The 20,065-nt window shown below is 42.0% G+C and overlaps 1 protein-coding gene across 2 annotated transcripts in view; it reads right to left on the reverse strand.

Moving 5' to 3' along the window:
* Positions 1-20,065, reverse strand: part of TBL1X (transducin beta like 1 X-linked) — a 223,899-nt gene that overhangs the window by 58,620 nt on the left and 145,214 nt on the right. The gene's annotated exons all lie outside the window — the stretch shown is intronic.

Raw genomic sequence — 20,065 nt, forward strand, 5'->3', positions numbered from 1 at the left:
GGGTCTTCTCTTCTATTTGTCTGGCTATGACCACCTTGAGCACCAACGACCCACGGAAGTGCCGTCCTCTGTATATTCACTCATACACTAAATTATGTCTAAGTCAAATCAAAGTTTCATGCAACTTCCATCCACAAATTTCAAAATAAAGGATAAATTCCAATCTCCCTCTTACCCCCTAGGCCCCCTATCATCAAATAGCTGACATGAAATATGAATATTATATCAAAATTCCCGAAACTCCAAGCAGAATTCCTATATAATGGTGAGGAGCATTTACCGCCTAATACTCCTAAATAACACAGTGGGGAATATTCTATCTCCTTCTCTTCTCCTGTTCTTGCAGCTGTCTGCTTTATCATTTAAGAGCGAGCACATTGTTATATTTAAATACTTCATTTCATTCATTTCCCCAGAGGGAATGGAATTAACATGTAAAATGAATTAATTTCTGATGGAACATTTTACAATACAATGCAAAGCTTTTAATCAGTTAATAACAGGTAAAAAAAAGAGAAAGAAATGGTATTTATGATATTAAACTGGGGTTCTGCTCATAATGGAGCCCAGCAATGAGTAAGGCTCTCAAATGGGCTATAGAAAAAAAAATCAATAGATTAGCAGTGAGCCAATGTCTACAGTCTCCATGGAGAAGTATATTACAGCTGTCACAGCAACCAGATATGTGTGCCGCTGATGAATAGAACAAAACAACTCTCAGAAAAAATGTATCCACTGATATCTCAATAGACCTGAATTACAAGATGTCTTTAAAGCAAACCGCTCACCTATACAGGGACTAACTTTTTTAGAATCATGCATTAATTTATTCATAGTACTAAAATGATCAAAGGGGTTGTCAGATTTTGATCGTCCCTTTTTGTTTGAAGGTTCCACGAAAAATGAATTGACCACATGTCATCCCACTACTGGAACCCCCAACCAGTGGCGGTAATCTGCAGGGGAATATAACAGCCAATGAGAACATCTCACAGATGTTACACCCAGTTGTGGTGCACACAAAAACTGTCATATACATGAAATTTAAAATCACGTCTCACAGAATCATGTACTAAAATATAAATTTTATTATTAATAAATTAAGACAAACAAGTCCAACTTATGGCATACAGATAAAGAAGTGATAGCCAGGCACTGTCCATCCTGCAAAGGGCAGGCAGTAGCCCAATATACTGTACAGTATACCAACAAACAGTTGGTTGGTTTGTATATCGGTCTTGAAATGTGTATATCTCAACGTGTTTCACCAGGGCAATTGTCCGGGTTCCTCAGGAGACTAAGACCAACAATTAGGGATCAAGAGATGCAATATACAGTGATATATAACAGGTATAATGGGTTATTACACCGGTATAACAGGTTATTATACCTGTTATATATCACTGTATTTTGCATCTCTTAATACCAAATTTTTGGTCTTAGCCTCCTGAGGAACCCAAACAATTGTCCGGGTGAAACACATTGAGACATACTCATTTCAAGAGATATATACATATATTGGGCTACTGCCTGCCCTTCATAGGACGGACGGTGCTTGGCTATTCCTTCTTTATCCGTGTGCCATTAGCTAGACTTGTTTGTTTTAATTTATTAATAATAAAAGTTATATTTTAATACATGATTATGTGACACCTAAATATAACAGCCAATGGTCAGTTAGCCACGCGTGTCATGGACATGTTAGGAAATATTGATTGTAGCTGATCCCTGCCCCCCTTTTCCTTCCATTAAGTTATCTAATATGTTATTTGTCAATGTTTTTTTTTCAGACAGCTTCTTTAATAGGATGTCTGAATCAAAAATTATGTGCAATACTTTGCATTTTGGTTTATATTTAGAAAAAAGGAAACAAAAATACTAATTATCCTGTTGTGTTGTTTGATAAGCACTGGGCCCTATTTGGAACATGAGTGGCTCGTCCTCTTACCCACTACTAACATTTTTAGTTCATATGATTCAAATGAGGTCTTCCAGATGGATATTTTTTTTTATTAAAAAAAATTGTGCAGAGGGAAAACAATATTACCAGTAGAAACTACCAATCCTGCCACATGCGTTGAAATGTACTCATGACCTTTTTCTTTCCCGAGAACCAAACATACTAATACTTCTTTACTTGAGACACCATGTTCTTCCATGTCACCACTAAAGGTATGGAAGGAGCTAGCCAATTTCTGAGTAAATTTAACCTTGCGTAAAATAGGTTCTTAATCACTAAACCTTTGTTTCCCTGTACTTATCCCAAATGACTTTGAATTGCCAATTCCACATTATAGGGGATACTCACCTGTCCAGATCCCACTCAAAGCTGTTTCAATGCCTCTCATTTCCTAATGATTGGCTAAACTTTTTTTTCTGCAGGTGTCATTGGAAAAGAAAGAAGAAGAGTGTATCAGGGAGCCATTGGAATGGCAGTGTCAGGCGCCAGTATGTGTTATGTTTTATTTTTGCAACACCCAATGTTATTTTTAAACAGATGTCATCATCAGACAGAGCCTTTGGTTTGAAATGAATAAAATATAGTTTTGCATTCACACCAGTCCTAATGGTGTAAGTCATAAATAGCTTATAGTATCTGCATTCAGTGCTGCTGTAGTCTCGCACCTTGCTCTGTTCAACTCGAGTGGTTGAGCCTCAACCGACTGCCACCAGTGGTACACAATCCTTTCATGCACAGAAATGACACTGGAGCTGCTTTGTAGTTTTGCAAAAAAAAAAAAAAATAATCTATGTTGTATCTGATTCTACACTTTGCAAACTGTTTTTTTTGTTTGTCATTTTTTAGTCTACATGCAAAAAATAAATACATAAAAATAAAATTACCAGTTGTCTTTTTTCCTCTACAAACTTCAGAAGTAAAGAAGAAAGCCATCTCTGTTCATACAAAATTTGATCAAGAGGCAAAATTCTTGTGATATAATAGCTCTCTCTTTTTTCTGTAGAGAAATTTTTGGCTTGTCCCTCTCGAATGACTTTTTGACAAACGTTCTTTCTATAAATATATCAAAGCCTGAAACAAGATATTTTCTTTCTATGAGTGCACTCAAACATGTGCCATTTGAACTTTTGTACATCTAGATATTTATTTGGCACATCTCTCCTTGTTATTCTATTTCAAAGGTTGGCTCTTCCAAAAAAGAACTGCAGAATATTCACAATCCTTTCTGTACATTGTTTGATGGGACTACATAAAAAGAAAGACTTTGAAGGGTAGAGTAAAAATGTGTTTGATTTGCATTATTACTAGAAATATGTAAATATGATAGTCCTTCTCCACTTTCTCAAAGAAATATATCAGTCACTTAAACAGGTTATCGGTGTCATAGGATTCTTTTTGCAATGCACTATATGGGCCCATTAAGGAATTGGAGTTGGGTTTCATCTCATTGTGGCTGCGTCAGACACATCTATCTACTTTGGAGGATCCCCAGTTTCTATTGAAACTTACTAATTTTAGTGGGTAATGCCTTTGTCCATTTAAAGGGACACTGCAGCCAATAGAATTTAATCTATTTAGTGGGTAGGTAAGAGATGTTAAATCAGTGGGGGTCTCCCGATGGAACTCTTACTGTTACCCAATCCCCTGTTACCTCTAGCCAGCTGAAATCGAGTGACTGTCAAGTATGTACTCTGTTCCAAGTCTATGGGACTGACAATAACAGAACACAGTGCTTGACTGCAGCTCTGTTCAAATTCGTGCCACTTGTGGTCTTGCGGCAAGGTAAGAATGAAATCCGCGATCCCAAAATCCACATTCAGCATTTATCACTTATCCATTAGACAGTTAATAAATGTTTGTAGAATACTCCTTTAGGCACAATGAGTATACTTTTAGGCTATGTTTCCACACAGTATATTTGCTCAGCATATTGGTCTGTATTTTGCAACCAAAACCAGGAGTGGGTTGAAAACACAGAAAGGCTATGTTCACACACTGTTGAAATTGATTGGATGGCCGCCATTTTATGGCTGTTGGTTTAAAAATAATTGCAGTTATTTGCCATTAAATTACGTCCATCCAGTTAATTTCAACAGTGTGTGAACATAGCCTTTATGTGTGGTTTCAGTCCACTCCTGGTTTTGGTTGCAAAATACTGACCAAAATACTAAGCAAAAATACTGTGTGTGAACATAGCCTAAAGCAGGTAATATAAATTAACATTCTTCCAGACGTCCTGTTGTCTTAATAAGAGTAGTTATAGGGGTAGTTCAACAAAAACTTTTTTGTAATTTACTTTCATTAAAAAAAATCTCCAGTCTTCCAGTACTTTTTAGCTGCTGTATGCCCTGCAGGAAGTGATGTATTCTCTCCAGTCTGGAGAGCAGGAGAGGTTTTCTATGGGGATTTGCTACTGCTCTGGACAGTTCCTGATATGGACACAGGGGGCAACAGGGAGCACTGTGTCAGACTGGAAAGAACACACAGAGCAGCTGATAAGTACTGGAAGACTGGAGATTTTTTTTAATAGAAGTAAATTATAAATCTCTGGCACTTTCTGGGACAGAATTTTTGAACTTTCTGAAAGAATTTTTTGGGGTGAACTACTCTTTTAAAACCGGCAATCCTTTTAACAGTTTGCTTGATTTACTATAAAAACTAGACTATTTCCAAGTGGTTGCAAATTAGATCTAAGAGGGTTTTTTCTTAAATCTAAAGACCAAATGAAAGTCGTTTAGACATTCAATGCAATTTAATCTAATCTATCTATCTATCTATAATATCTATCTATCTATGATAGTTCAGCAGCACAATTCAGAAGTCCGGTGCCAGTGGACTGGTTCTGATCAAAAATTGGGTTATAGCATAAAACCAATGTTTTATATGATTCACTTCGTATTTGGATATTTGTGATGTTCATGGAATAAACACTTGATTTTTTCATGAAACTTTGAGAGTGCTGTGCACTCTATCTATCTATTATCTATCTATCTATCTATCTATCTATCTATCTATCTATCTATCTCGTATCTATCTATCAATCTATCTATCTATTATCTGTCTATCTATCTATCTATCTATCTATCTATCTATCTATCTATCTATCTATCTCCTATCCCCTATCTATCTATCTATCTATCTATCTATCTATCTATCTATCTATCTATCTCCTATCTATCTATCTATCTATCTATCTATCTATCTATCTATCTATCTATCTATCTATCTATCATCTATCTATATATCTATCTATCATGAAAAAAAGTAAATTGTTATTCCTGTCAAACTTTTCTTGCCTTGCCTCTGGGAACACATTTATATTAGCTACAGAGTTATCCTATCTTCCTATATGAGTAGACCATAAAACATTCACATATGAACAGTACTAGACTACTTACCATTCCCATTTTCATAGCTAATGAAAATACTTCCCAGAAGGTTACTATTATTTTAAAACATTAAAATGTTATTAGATATTAAGTAATGACTTCCTGGAGCCTTTCAGTCTTGTCTACTTGTTAAGTTAATCGAACACATTAACTATGAATAAAGTCTTAACCCCTTAGTGAGAGATTGTTTGTAATAAAATATAAGGCTAGGTTCGTACACAGTAATAAAAAAAAAAAAAAAAAAAAAACTAAATACGGCTGTAATTTGGAGTAAACATTTTTGAAGCAAAAAACAGACAGATTTTTGCAAAAGAAGGTAGTGAACGATGAGCGTGTTCATTATTTGGGAAATTATAATTAATTTTGGACACTATTCTATACTGTATCTACACTACTGGCCACTATTCCATTGATTTAAATGGAGTGCATTATTAGGCTATGTTCACACAATGTAATTTTCAAGTAAAGAACGGACGTTGCTTGCAATGGTATCAGCGTCTGTTCTTTACTGCAGGGACGGCATTACATTGAAGTCAATACAATGCCGCCCACTGTGTTCTAAAGAACGGGCGTTAAAAAACTGTAACTGCCTATTATTTCCGGATGGTGTTCAATGAACAGCGTCCGGAAATAATAGTTGTTCACACAATGTAATGTGCGGCGGCGGCCACACATTACATTGAATTGAATAGCTAATTGATTTGCAGGCACACCCGATGGTGCCCCCAAATCAATTGTAAAAGAAGAATGTTCCTGCAGCCAATATAGACGAATCAGCTGCAGGATTGTCCTAAATGCAGCCTGGTGGCCGGTAGTTTAACAGCATCTGTTGCTATGCAACGGATGCTGTTAAACCAAGTGTGAATATTGCCTTATCTGTATTTTTCTAAATAAAGACAAACTCAAGGTGAAACTGATGAACAGACTAAATACTTGGCTGGGTCAAGTGGGAACAGCACTTACTTTCGCCTCTAATAGAAGACAGGGTATTGCTTCTATGACGTCCATATGTCTTAATTGTGCAAATGGACAGGAATTGTTTTCAGGAAACAACCCTGTGTCTGTGTGGGATGCTTTATAAAAGAAAAGAGAATTTAATGTTTAATAATGTTAAAATCCTATAATTATGGAATTACCACACAGTTCTACTTCCTAGCAAATAGGACAAACCATAGATAGGACAACAAACAACATTTGTTTAATAGCTAAACAATCTGGCTTCAGGAAACATACATGAAACAAATGAAAGTAAATTATTTTAACTTAATGGCGTATGTTTTTCCAGAAGTGTGTGCAGTTAAAAGGGAATGCATACAGACCTTACCGAGCTGTTGGAATTGGCTAATTGAAAGGAAACATGGCCCTAACAAGAAAGTACTTGGTTGAAATAATGGAAATGATAATAATAAACAGATTGTGGAAAAAGATGTTGGCTGTTCCCAATTAACCCTTTGTAAAATTAGGTGCAAGGATAAAGAAAACGGGAAAGATGTAAGAGGAAAACATGTGGGGCTGAGAAGCAATACCAGAAACTTTGGGCAAGAGAACACTATGTCTGGAAAAAGGTACACTCTTAGGCCATGTTAAGACACAAAGGGAACATCGGCCATTATTTGATGCAGCCGTTGTTTGCCGTGTCAAACAACGGCCAATGTCTCAGATGTTCTCCTACAGTATCGGCATGGTGATGATCACTTCATTTTATTCAGAATGTGGGCACATTCATATGTACGCACACTCCAATTAGCCATAGTTCAAAGTAAAGCATGGCCAGGAACCGTACCTTACATTGTGTGCACAATCTATTTTGTGCGGCCGCTGTTCACACTGGCCGTAGTATATACACTTTATGTACACTACGGCCATGATTCAATAGGCTGCAATGTAATCTGCCGCTGTCATCAAACAGCTATTATTGCAACCTGCAACAATGGTCGATGTTCAATGAAAAAATACATAGTGTAAACGTGGCCTTATCCTGTATAACCCCATTTTCATTCCATAATCATACTTCCTTTTTGGAATGTAACAAAAGAGAGTTTCTTCTTCTAGCTGAATGTTAAAATGACACTTTCTATATATATATATATATATATATATATATATATATATATATATATAAAATTCTATGTTGTAAATAGCAAAGGTTTTAGCCATCATAGGAGCAAGATGTATTGATGACCGGTTCACAACATTGTCCACAAATAATACAAAGCATTGATAAGTGATGAAATAGGTGAGTGATGGCAAATACTGGGAATAATGAATGTGTCCAGGGAATAGAAAGCCGAGCAAAGTCATAATCATAAAGTAAATACATTTTTTCCAATAGGCAGTAAAAATAGAATTGTCCAGAGAGAGAGGAAATGTTTTTGATGTTAGCGAACAAAATAATAAAAAAAAGGGCTTCCTACTGGCAAGACTTTGCAATGGTGGGCCAAAATATGGAGTATTCTTGACTAACCTCTTTCCTATGACGAAAATGAGCTATGTCTATCTAGCAGCACACTACAGATAAAACACTATAGATAATGCAATGCTCTGTATTCTGGCAGGATTTAGATCCAGAGTTCACCGTATATATAAAAAAACTACACAAAATAATGAATGTCCTACATGGTTATTACGGCCATGAACTAGGTAGAGAAAAACCCCACTGTGATGTCAGCACCACCCTTCCCCCTCTATACAAGGTGATTGGCTTCCTGGAGGCGGCCAGTCGGCTCTGTATAGTGGAGAGCAGGTTTCAGCAGGTAGAGAAATACAGAGAGATAAGGACAGAGAGGAGAGGAGGGTGGATTGTGGGTGGTTTTCTGTGGGAGCAGTGAAGCTATTGTCCAGTATTCCAAGTAACTGGGTGCTGGGTGTGCATTATACCAAGTCACTGGGTGCTGGGTGTGCATTATAGGAAGTCACTGGGTGCTAAGTGTGTATTATAGGAAGTCACTGGGTGCTGAGTGTGCTTTATACCAAGTCACTGGGTGCTGGATGTGCATTATAGGAAGTCACTGGGTGCTGGGTGTGCATTATAGGAAGTCACTGGGTGCTGGGTGTGCATTATAGGAAGTCACTGGGTGCTGGGTGTACATTATAGGAAGTCGCTGTGTGCTGGGTGTGCATTATAGGAAGTCACTGGGTGCTGGGTGTGCATTATAGGAAGTCACTGGGTGCTGGGTGTACATTATAGGAAGTCACTGGGTGCTGGGTGTACATTATAGGAAGTCACTGGGTACTGGGTGTGTATTATAGGAAGTCACTGGGTGCTGGGTGTGCATTATAGGAAGTCACTGGGTGCTGGGTGTGCATTATAGGAAGTCACTGGGTACTGGGTGGGCATTATAGGAAGTCACTGGGTGCTGGGTGTGCATTATACCAAGTCACTGGGTGCTGGGTGTGCATTATAGGAAGTCACTGGGTGCTGGGTGTGCATTATAGGAAGTCACAGTGTCCATCTTAATACCTCACTGGGTGCTCATTTACCAATGTCTACTGCTGTCCCGGGAGAACATTGATGTTACACCGCTGATCCACCAACATCCACTCCTGTTTATGGCGGAAATTGAATGATTGACAGGCTGATTGACATTTGAAAAAAATTGGCATTTTCCAATTTTGACACTGTAACCGCAACAGCTGTTGAAAAAAATCAGTGCTCTGTAATAGTCCCACTATTGTAGCTACTAGACTTTGCCTGTTTAAATAATAATTTGTATTGAATCACAAATATTTGCGAATTTGCGTCAATATTTGTGAACTTTGCTGAACAAATTTCCAAGTAATTCGCTCATCTCTAATCATATGTGTCAGAAGATATTTCAAATGACAGCAATGTTTTAAGTTTCAATGATCATTAATTTTCCTGATTGATCCTATACATGATATCTGAAAGATCTGCTACCTCTCTGGAGCCAACATGTATAATCTTGGTTTTGCCGGATAACCCCTTTAAAGTTACCTGATGTACCAAGGACTCAAACTTCAAAGGATTTAAACTTTAAGTTTAATGAGTTGTTTAGTTTAGAACCCTTTTTATTCATATACAGCATTAGAAAAGTCTATATAATATATTACTAAACTGAATATTGGGGGGGCGTACTTGTAAATTAGGCTCCACCCACTTTTCTACTGCCGGATTCAATAAGAGGTGCACGCCACTTAGTGAATCTGGACGGCCCGGGCGCCTGGCATGCAGAATCCACACCTGCAAACAGGTAAAAACCATGATAAATGAGACGCCAGAGAGGGCCACACTCCCTCCCCACCTTGCTGCGCCAACCCCCAAGCCCCCCCTACCCACCCATCAGGCAAAAAATGGGATACGGCAGGCATACGCCAGGGAGAAGTGGCGAATCTGCGTCTTCTCCCTGGCGTACGCCTCGGGCGGGACTTTCATAAATGTCCCCCATCATGTCTTCTACCAGAGAACCTGAAATGTCGGTAGACTGCATGAAGAGTGCTCTAATTATAATACGCAGACTATAATGCTCCATTTTTCCTGTGGAAGCGCTGCGTAAGAAACTGTACAAACTGTACAAGTCATACATTACAGCTGATCGCTGGGGATCTAAGCAGTTTGGTATCTTGTGACTAGCTTATATTCAAGGCCCCCAACTAACTACAAAGGACTGTGCAAAGCGGCTAAGCCTTCTGCATTCGAGATAGATAAATGGACAGAGTGATTGATTCGCCTTTAATGCATTTCTGAAAATTTCATGGAAAGTAAACTAAATTGATATAATAAATGATTCATGTGTTTCAGGTATATTTCCTACTCTGTTTCATGTATTATATTTGTGATATGGGAATTAAAATGTAGGCACATGCTAGAATCAGGGTGGAAATGGAAAAATGATTTGGTTTAATTTGATTCATGCAATACTTCCAGGAACAATCATCCATGATAATAATGTATATATAATTTATGAGTTCCATAATTCACTGTTACATTATTGAACAGGTCTAATTTTAAACACTGCTATTCGGCATTGTATCCGAAAGGTCTGTTATGTCCTAGCCTGAATTTTATTACTAGCGTACAGGAATGACTACTGGACTGTAATAAATTATACTTTTCCTTCATTTGTGTGTCTATTGCAATCTAAAATTATTATTATTATTATTATTATTATTATTATTATTATTATCATCCCTATACCTTACTAATTATCAAATCTCAGGACGTGTAGTAGTAAAAAGCATACAGGAGCGCCTTTGTCATGAGGCCACTTGAAGTGCCAGGGCCCCTGCTCCTGGGGGAAGGCCCAACTGACCATCCGGTGCTGTGCCTAACCCTTTAACTGTAAGCGCTCATAATGGGCGCTCACAGTGAAATGATGTGTCGCTGTGGTTGATCGAGAAAGGAGGGACTTTGTTTCCCAGCGCTCACTTTGGCAAAGAAAATTGAGGGAGAAGAAGAGAGGCGGCAGACGGCAGTGTTGCAACCAGTTTACTTCGTGTTTTTTGATACTACCTATTGGGGTGACCAACTACCAGTGAGGGGGGTGCTATATGGCTTAACTACTATATGGAAGCACAGAGGAGGTTTAACTATCATATGGAAGCCCAGAGGTGACTTAACCACTATAAGGGGGTTTAACTACTATGTAGGGGCACAAAGGAGGCCTAACTACTTCATGGAGGGCGCACAGGGGGCCTACTTACTATATGTGCGGGAGCAAAGAACCTAAAGTATTTCTGTGACAAATTCTGCAGTGAAGATACATAGCTCAGGACGGAAGGAAAAGAAAAGAAAGGTGAGTGACCCCAATCAGAGAAGATAGATATATGTTATAGACATAGAGGGGTTAACGGGTGAAGCTGGCTGTACCTCTCCCAGAGAGATCGGGGAGAGTTGAACGCTAATGGATCCTGTAACCTGACACTATATACAAATCGTATAAGACGCACAGAGAAGCAGTGTCTGAATTGGGAACACCGAGGGCATATGAAATTTTTAAGCTACTAATGAAGTTCTAGAGTAAACATCTTTGGCTCCGCACTCCGAGGCTACCCAGAGGATGTGAGATGTTCAGACCAGTAATCTGCAAATTTAAAAATATTCACACTGTTGCTTTCAAGCATATTTGTTTTTCCTATGAGTATTTTGGGACACTTAAGGGTTAAAGCACAGAGGGTTCGTGGAAATCCTCACACAGATGGACACTAATTTCTCCCAATAGAAGAGGGAGATCATCCTTGATGGACACTGGAACACACCAATGAATGGACTTTTTTAGGTTGATGGACACTGTTTATTACCAATGATGTATATTTGTAAATAGAGCACTTATGTATAAAGTTGGATAGATTGCACTTAATCACTGAGCTTGAAAAAGACCGTGTGAGACGGTTGAAACGTCGCTTACTTTGCTGTGCTGCACAATGTGAATAAATTGCACGTTTGATTTAAAGTCTCCGGACTGCCGTTGGAATTTGTTTGGATAACTACACTGACCCGTTGTCAGCAACGGCAAACACAACCAGACAGTGGGCCCTGATCTAATCCCACCCACTGTCCCTGCCTAATTGCCTCAGTCGACCCTAGGCGGTCGCGGACAACCACGAAGACGTTCCCTGTACTGAATACGTGGAACACAAAACACGACAGATGGACAAAACACAATAGAGAGTAGTCAACACAGCCAGATCAAACCACACGGGCAACGCAGTACAGAATCGGCAGGCAAAGAATAGTCACAGGTCAGGCGGAGGGTCAAGAACACGAGAAGACAAGCAGAAAGGGATATAGGAAAGGGAACGCTGGGACGGAGCAGGGGAGCTGGGACTAGACGAACTAGTAGCCAGCGATACCCTGCTGGCAATACAAACATTTTATACTGGACCAGGAGCCCGGACCAAAGGCTGATTGGTCCGGCCTCCTGAGTCCAGTCTCACTGCAGCTGGTGCACTGCAGGCTGAGCGGCCGGGCGACCTGTCACTCAGCCTGAGTGCAAGACACTTCAGCTGCGAGCCGGCCGGCTGACGATCACGTGACACCACGGCGTCCCCGGTTGCTAGGGACGCCGTCGGGTCTCCGTGACGTCCCTCGGCTCCGGCGGGCGGAGCAGCGGCGCGCTCCTGAGCCGTCAGCCGGAGCCGAGCTAGAGGAAGACGCCGCTGGATCCGGACAAGGTAAGTTCCTGACACTACCCCCCTTCTTATGAGGGGCCTCAGGACCCTTATCCATTGGCCCGGGCTTAGACGGATTTTGCGTATGGTATAGTCGGATCAGTCGAGGAGCGTGCATGTTCCTAAGTGCCACCCAAGTACGCTCCTCTGGTCCATAACCCCTCCAGTGGACCAAATACTGTAATGATCCCTGTACCCAACGTGAATCTAGAATTTTCTCCACCTCATACTCCAATTCACCCTGAACGACCACGGGGGCAGGAGGAGGTGATGGAAACACCGGCGGTACATATTTTTTTAACAGAGCTTTGTGAAATACAGAATGAATTCTAAGAGATGCAGGTAATTTAAGTCTGAAAGTAACTGGGTTAATGATTTCCACTATAGTATACGGCCCAATGTATTTGGGCGCCAGTTTTCCCGATTGTACCCTTAATCTAAGATTCCGAGTAGAAAGCCAGACCTTATCACCTACTGCATATAGGTGGCCAGATATGCGTCTTTTGTTAGCGAATTTTTGGTAGGACTCTTGGGCTTTAACCAAGCTCTGATGAGCTTGGGCCCAAACTGTGCACAGTTTAGAAAAGATTGTCTCAGCTGAGGGATTGACAGACTCTGCAGAGTGAACGGACGAATACCTGGGATTGAAACCATAATTACAAAAAAACGGTGACATATTAGTAGAACGTTGTTCATGATTGTTGATAGCAAATTCGGCTAGAGGAATGAAATCTCGCCATTTATCCTGCGTATCAGCTATGAAACATCTCAGGAATTGTTCCAAAGACTGGTTGGTTCTCTCAGTTTGTCCATTCGTCTGGGGATGGAAAGCCGACGAGAAGGACAAAGAGATTCCCAGCTTCCCACAGAACTCCCTCCAGAATTTGGCCACAAACTGGACACCTCTGTCGGAAACAATATTCTCTGGGACACCATGTAACCGTAGAATATGACCGATAAACAACGTGGCCAACAAACGAGCACTAGGGAGTTTACGCAGGGGAACAAGGTGACACATTTTGGAAAATCGGTCCACCACTACCCAAATGACAGTTTTACCCCTAGATACTGGTAAGTCGGTAATAAAGTCCATAGATATATGTGTCCAAGGTCTCGTAGGGACCGGCAAGGGATGCAACAATCCCTCCGGTGGCCTACGGGGAACCTTGGACCTAGCACAGACCTCACATGCTTCCACAAACGATTTGACATCTCGGGCCCAAGTTGGCCACCAGAAATGGCGCGAGAGCAAGTATTTAGTACCTGCTATCCCTGGATGACCTGCCAACACGGAACTATGGATCTCTTCCAGGACCCGGAGGCGAAGGTTCGGTGGCACAAATAGGAGGGAGTCAGGAGTGTTATGGGGGGCCAACTCCTGAGATTCAGCCACGAGAGTAACCAAGTCAGGTTGTAAGACAGACACCACAATCCCTGGTTTCAAGATCGTATCGACCTGTTTCTCAGGAATGTTCCCTGAATTAAAACTGCGAGAGAGGGCATCAGCCCTAATATTACGAGAGCCAGGTCGATATGTGATCTCAAAGTCAAACCTCGTAAAGAACAGGGCCCATCGGGCCTGACGTGGAGAGAGTCTTTTAGCAGTATCCAGATAAATGAGATTCTTATGATCTGTTAACACTGTGACTCTATGTTTGGCCCCTTCCAAGAAATGCCTCCACTCATCAAATGCCATTTTAATGGCCAATAATTCTCTATTCCCAATATCGTAGTTGCGTTCCGCTTGGGAGAACTTCCTCGAGAAGTACGCAACTGGCCGAAGTTGAGTAAGAGTGTCAGTTCCCTGAGATAGAACTGCTCCCACCCCCACCTCGGATGCGTCCACCTCAACAATAAAAGGGCGCTCGAAGTCGGGTTGGGCTAGTACTGGAGCTTCTGAAAAACATTGCCGAAGGGTGTCAAACGCCTGTATTGCCTCTGTGGACCAGTGTACCAGATCCGCCCCTTTCTTAGTAAGATCTGTGAGGGGTTTAGCTATAACTGAGAACCCCTTAATAAATTTCCGGTAATAATTAGAGAAACCTAAAAACCTTTGTAAGGCCTTTAGGTTATTAGGACGTTCCCATTTTATGATGGCCGCTACTTTAAGGGGGTCCATACCAAAAGAATTGGGGGTGATTCTATAACCCAAAAACGAGACCTCCTGGATACCGAATTGGCACTTTGACACCTTGGCGTAAAGATTATTTTGTCTCAGAAGCTCCATTACCGTGCGGACTTGTTTTACGTGGGAAGACCAATCTGAGGAGAAAATCAAGATGTCATCGAGATAGACAACTAGAAAACGTCCAAGGTGCTCACGGAAGATATCATTAACAAAGTGTTGGAAGACCGCCGGGGCATTGCATAACCCAAAGGGCATAACAAGATATTCGAAGTGGCCCTCTGGGGTATTGAATGCGGTCTTCCACTCGTCACCTTCCCTGATTCTGATTAAATTATAAGCCCCCCGTAAATCAACCTTGGAAAACCATTTAGCGCCCACAATTTGATTAAACAAGTCTGGAATCAATGGTAGGGGGTGTTGGTTTTTCACAGTGATTTTGTTCAGTTCCCGGTAGTCGATACAAGGCCGGAGACCCCCATCCTTTTTGCCTACAAAAAAGAAGCCAGCACCCATGGGAGAAGAAGAAGGACGTATGTGGCCTTTGCGTAAACTGTCCTTTATGTATTCTCGCATGGCTTCTCTTTCGGGGCAGGACCTCGGGGGTATCTGGAACCGGGAACTAAATCAATGGTGCAATCATACCGTCTATGAGGTGGCAACCCATCCACTGCTTGTTCATCAAAAACATCGGAATAATCTAACAAAAATTCGGGAATCTCTCCCTCCGCCGGGGAACACCCAGCAAGGGAAACTGTGATACAATGTGATGCACACCCAGGCCCCCACCGCACAAGTTCCCTTTTGGACCAATCAAAAACCGGGTTATGGGCCTCCAGCCAGGGTAACCCCAGGATAACATCAGACGACAGATTATGCATAACAAGAAAATCTAGATTTTCCACATGGACAGACCCTACTTTAACTTCCATGGAAGGGGTCCTATACCGTACATCCCCCTGTGAAAAGGGAGCAGAGTCTGCTCCAGTGACACCAACTGGACGCTGGAGCAGCAAGGGACATACCTCTAAGCCTGAAAAAAACATGGGGTTAATGAAATTGGCTGAGGATCCAGAATCGATCTGGGCATACCCACTAATACATTTACCTCCCAACCCCAAGGAAATGGGCAACAACAGTTTATTTTTGAAGGATACCTGAGCGCCTGAGAGACCCCCTCGATAATCTCTCAGGCGTTGAAGTTTTCCGACGAAGATCTTGGCTTGTTGGGACACTGCCGAACCTGGTGTCCTGTCTTTCCACAGTAGAAGCATAGCTTATTCTGCAGACGATGGGCTCTTCGGGCCTTGGCGTCGGCGGAGTCTACCTGCATCGGCTCCTCGAAAGGGGGTGAGACAGAAAGGGGAAGTTTGGGGAACGGAACAGGAGAGATAGGGGTTTTGTGATGGTCAGGAGTACCCTTCTCCCTTTGTCGATCCCTTAGTCTACGGTCCACTCTGATCGCTAGTGTCATGCTCTCTTCGAGCGAGTCGGGAGTGGGGTATGCTACTAGCATGTCCTTCAATCGGTCACTAAGACCCTCCCGAAACTGAAACCGGAGGGCTGGGTCGTTCCACGTGGAGAGACAGCTCCACTGCCTGAACTCAGAGCAGTACTCTTCCACTGGACGGCGACCCTGTCTTAACCCAGTTAACTGACGTTCGGCATTGGCTGCACAGTCTGGGTCATCATACAGCAACCCTAGTGAACCAAAGAACTGGTCGGTGGTCCTTAGGTTAGGGGAGTCAGGGGGTAGAGAAAAAGCCCATTCCTGCGGGGGTCCTTGGAGGAGGGACATGATGATACCCACTCTCTGGGTCTCATCTCCTGAGGAGCGTGGCCGTAACCTAAAAAACAATTTGCACCCCTCCCGAAAAGTACGGAATTTAGTACGGTCCCCCGAAAACTTATCAGGGAGCTGGACGGGTGGTTCGGGAGGTAATGGGGAGGTTACAGTGAGCTGTCGTGATGTCGTCTCCTGATCCTGGACTCTCATAGCAAGTTCTTGGACCATGGTATTAAGTTGCTGCATCTGATCCACGATATTAGACATGGCGGTCCTGTCGTCCATGTGGCAATGGGCAGTATAGGGCTGGCTATTCTGTCAGCAACGGCAAACACAACCAGACAGTGGGCCCTGATCTAATCCCACCCACTGTCCCTGCCTAATTGCCTCAGTCGACCCTAGGCGGTCGCGGACAACCACGAAGACGTTCCCTGTACTGAATACGTGGAACACAAAACACGACAGACGGACAAAACACAATAGAGAGTAGTCAACACAGCCAGATCAAACCACACGGGCAACGCAGTACAGAATCGGCAGGCAAAGAATAGTCACAGGTCAGGCGGAGGGTCAAGAACACGAGAAGACAAGCAGAAAGGGATATAGGAAAGGGAACGCTGGGACGGAGCAGGGGAGCTGGGACTAGACGAACTAGTAGCCAGCGATACCCTGCTGGCAATACAAACATTTTATACTGGACCAGGAGCCCGGACCAAAGGCTGATTGGTCCGGCCTCCTGAGTCCAGTCTCACTGCAGCTGGTGCACTGCAGGCTGAGCGGCCGGGCGACCTGTCACTCAGCCTGAGTGCAAGACACTTCAGCTGCGAGCCGGCCGGCTGACGATCACGTGACACCACGGCGTCCCCGGTTGCTAGGGACGCCGTCGGGTCTCCGTGACGTCACTCGGCTCCGGCGGGCGGAGCAGCGGCGCGCTCCTGAGCCGTCAGCCGGAGCCGAGCTAGAGGAAGACGCCGCTGGATCCGGACAAGGTAAGTTCCTGACACCCGTGGTCTAGGTCCTCTAGCTGGCACTCACCCCCACCTTTAACTTTGAAGCTGTGCTACCTACTATCCTTGTGGCTAGATAGATAGATAGATAGATTAGGTACATTGTATAGTATCTTGTAAAACATGGTGTTTGAGTCCAGGGTCATGATTCTAAACCCTGTGTGCAACTTTTTCTGTCACAAAAAGAATTGTCTAAAAATGTCGGTCTGGTCAAAAAGTTTCACTAAGTGCATCTCATTTGTGGCATTTTCAGCATTTGTTTAAGACTATAATCAGATAACCATTCCAGACCAGACCTTTTGAAGTTATTGTCCTATAGCCGGTCATTCACCTGGGATTTTGATTGTAAATTACACATAATGGTCTGCCAAAATGGCAAATATCAACCATTTTGGCTCACTTGCCCCTCATATTGAGGGGCCTTTGGCGTGACATTATACAGCTACCTGGCTAATAAATTTATCCCATTTCTAAAATTCTAGTACCCATAAGTTATTATATTATATGATTCTGGAAAGGCATCAAGGCCCCTCCAAAAAATTATTCAACCATCACAACTGTCAGGTACAGAACTAGAGGACAAAAGACAGTCACCCCACTGTCCCTGCCTGCTTAATGCAACTGCCCTCAGTGGCAGCGGATAACTGGGTGACAGTCCCTAACCTAAAGAGGTGTAAACACAAACCGCTGACAAGACGAACAAACACAATAAATCAAGGTCAGGAAGCAAGATCGGTAACAGATGGTGGGCCTGGTACAAAGTCGTAAATCAAAAGGAAAGTCGGGAAGCCAAAAAGAATCAGGAAACCAGGAATTCAATCAGGATAAACGCTAGGTCAAGGGACACTCAGGAACTTAGGCTCTATCACAGGCGCCAGCGCAAGTCATTATTATTTAAATAACATACACCTTAGCTGGGGTGAAGCCCCAGCCACGGCAATAACCAGGGACGCCGTTGGCACGCCCTTAACAACCAGCCAGGCCCGTTGTCAGGGAAATTGTTGCTCCGACCCTGACAACTGGCCAGGCACTACCGGGAGTGGCGCACCTGACAACAACATTGTTTGGCAGAGAGTTCTATAGTGTCATTTCTCTTACAGTAAAGAATACCCATTTATAACAAAGCTTAAATCTAGTCTTCTCTAGAAGTAGATGCTATCCATTTTCATGGCTGTATTCCACTGCAAAATTACATTCAAGTTCTTTCTCCTGGTATTTCCAGTTTCGCAATAGGTCTGGGTTCATCAAAACCTATTAGAAAAGTATTTTCGAATCTGGAATAACAATAAACACACAAAAAGCTGAATGCCCTATCTTTATATGAGCAATTTGTAAAGCATGATTATCAATACAGCAAATAAGAAGGACAATCCACTTGCCTATTTATCCCACTTGCCTTTGATGACGTGAGACATCAATTCTTGATTATTGAAATGTCACAGGGCTGAAAACTCATAACTCTGCAATATTAACATCTCCTGATAACAATTTGTGTAAAAGGCAATTCTGTTTATCTGCATGTCTAGTCGAAGTCAATCACACATTCATTTTGATTACAATATAATCACTTCTGGGTCCACGGCAAAACTGTACAATTTGCGGAAGATTTTAAGAAAATGAAGTCAGATTGTGTTTTATAAGTGGAATTTATTTGTAAAGCCATTTTATTTTTTCAGCGGCTCGATGCATGACATCCTTCACTAGATATTGCTGCCTAGCATACAGTTAATACATTACATTGAAATCAATTGATTTGTTAATGTTGTTAAGAGGCAATGGCTAAAATATGACTACAGATATTGAATCTTTGGAAAATGTTTTGACTTTTTTCCTTACTGGGGGAGGTATTTATTATTGCCACTTTTCAACAGAAAGTATGATTTATTTAGCATATAGCTTGAATTAAAGGGTTTATCTCAAGATTAAAATTTATCACTTGTTCACAGGGTATGGGATAACTAGCTGATTGGTAATTGGGATTCCCACCAATCACAAGAATGGTGGTCCATTTTTCCCTAAGTAAATAAAGTGTCAGTACGCATGCTCATCTGCTCACTATCCATGTGACATCTATACACAAGGCGATTATTGGCCATTACGGCGGATAATAACTTTGTCTAATAGAGGGCAATGATCAGCGGACATGCACAATGTCGGCTGATCATTGTCTTTCAACATGTTGACAGACTAACGACATGTTGACAAGTGACCTCTGTTTTTTTGATTAGCAGGTATCTCCATGGATAGATTTTAACTTTGGGATGGCCCCTTTAAGCAAAAAGCAGCCATGAAATGAAATCGACTATAACATGAGTGCGGGAGGGGCTGCAGGGAGCTGCGGCGGGGGCGGGCTGCCTGGGTGATCCAGAAAGGCTGATCGGCTGATCGTTGGCTTCTATTACATGGGACAATGATCGCCCATAGCGGCTGATGTCGGCCGGATACGGATGATAATCGCTCCGTGTAATAGGGCCTTTAGTTTTAGTCCCAGTGGTAAGAACAAAAACTGCATGATTTTCGAATTATTTTATCAATATAGATAGAAAATGGAAAGTAATAAAAAAAACAACCACAAATTCTGAAAAAATATGTTTAATGTATAAAATCAATTGAACAAAACATAATTTTTTGATGACACATTCTCTTTAAGGGACCTTAGGTTCCAAGGTC

The sequence above is a fragment of the Dendropsophus ebraccatus genome, chromosome 11, assembly GCF_027789765.1.
Source record: "Dendropsophus ebraccatus isolate aDenEbr1 chromosome 11, aDenEbr1.pat, whole genome shotgun sequence".
NCBI classification, from domain to species: domain Eukaryota; kingdom Metazoa; phylum Chordata; class Amphibia; order Anura; family Hylidae; genus Dendropsophus; species Dendropsophus ebraccatus.